This window comes from Drosophila ananassae (genome assembly GCF_017639315.1).
Source record: "Drosophila ananassae strain 14024-0371.13 chromosome 4 unlocalized genomic scaffold, ASM1763931v2 tig00000061, whole genome shotgun sequence".
Lineage (NCBI taxonomy): Eukaryota > Metazoa > Arthropoda > Insecta > Diptera > Drosophilidae > Drosophila > Drosophila ananassae.
In genome coordinates this window covers 1,858,945-1,860,765 of record NW_025319038.1, presented here as the reverse complement: position 1 = coordinate 1,860,765, position 1,821 = coordinate 1,858,945, and positions in this window count along the sequence as shown.

Below are 1,821 nucleotides of genomic sequence, written 5' to 3'. Positions count from 1 at the left end.
CCAATCGAGTCGAGCCGATCGAGCTCCATAGTGCAGGTTGTTCTCATGAAAGCTAAGGATATTGCTTCGCGTTACCGAATGGTTCCTGGGCATAATTACTGGGTGACGTAATCCAAGGATAAATTCTTGAGACGCCCGTCTACTCGAACCAATCCAAACTGATTAAAAAAGGGGGATAACGAAGCCAGCGAACTGGAGGAGCAACCATTCCCTTTGTCTGCAGCGCCCTTATTTTATCACTCAAATGAGCCCGCTGAACTGCCCACAAAAGCATGTGAGTCCCTGCCTTGAGATCATGAACGGTAATTCCTTTATGACGAACCCGTCTGCCAAACTTATAGACGTACGCAAACACTCGCTGAAGAGCTGGAAAGGAGTTAACGTATTTGCATGTCACCACGAGGTCTGTATTTGGCGACTTCACCAATAAAATTGAAGGGCGAAGCTCTAAAGCTGGATTCTCTACAACTATCATCGCAGGGCAGTGCTCCTGTGTCTTTAACAGATAGGGCAACCCCTGACACCATAACCTGGATCTGATCAACTCAGCCCCTAGCGACCTGGAAACTATGTAGACACATTCTCCGTAGGCTTCAATGCTGGCGTCACAAAATCCATGAATCTCCACGAGTGCTCCAGACGTAAGCTCCAGCCGAGGAAATTCTGCACGTTGGGTGTGACTGAAGCTCCGGCAGATCTCCTGCCACTCGGTGTAAAAACCCTGAGGTAAGCTTTCATCCCAAGAAAGATGCTCTCGGAACAGCTTCTGCAAAAATATTTTTGCTTTAGTAACAACTGGACCAACAAGGCCCAGAGGATCGTATAACCGCGCTATTGACGATAGAATTGAACGTCGCGACGGCTTCGAAGTAGACTGAAAAGAAATCGAAAGCAGCAGCTGATTAGTGGAAGGATCAAAAGCCAATCCTAACGTTTTCGTAAAGTTGCTGCCGTCATCAAAAGATAGATAAGACTCCCGATCCAATTTAGGCACGCCGTCCAACTGGGATATTGGAGCACCATTTCCGCAGCTAAAATTCGCCCTTAGATAAAAGCGCTGAAATCTGCCCTAAAATGTAAACCAGCTCCTCTTTGGAGCTGCCACCAGAAATAAGATCATCGACGTAAAAATCTCGAAGCAAGATTTCGGATTCCACTGGAGAGTCTTCAACCTCGTCCTTAGCCAATAGCCAGCGATTGGTACATCGCTCGCACAGATATAAAGGTCGCCGGCTTTGTTCCATATGTAACAGAGTCCAATTTATATGTTTGTAGCTCCTCCAGAGGGGAATCTCGCCACAGAATGCACTGCAAGTAGCATCTTACAAATGTCGCCAGTCAGTGCTACCAGATGCGAACGAAACCTCAGCAGGATGTGAATAAGCTTAGGTTGGATCACCAGCCCAGCCATTAATATGTCATTCAGAGAATAACCGGAGGTGGTAACAGCAGAAACGTCGTGGTGCTGTCCTTCTTTAGCACGCAGTGATGTGGCAGAAAATATTTGCAATCTCGATGCAACTCCGGCGGAACCAGGGCTATTTGACCTAGGTATTTCGGGCTGATGAGACAGTTTCCTCTCCAACGACTGGAAACGACGTAGAGCCTGTGAGTACGAATCACCCAATAAACCGGAGTTATGTTTAATTGGCAACCTGACTGTATAGGAACCACCATCTTATATGCACGAATGGAGAGTTAGCTGGATGAAAGGGTTTACGTCGTCCTACCGCAAAGTTTGGTGCATGTGATGTCGTCGGCAAATCCATGCTCTCCAAAGTCCGGCATCTTTGCTCAAAAAAACTGGCGATGGAATGAAAT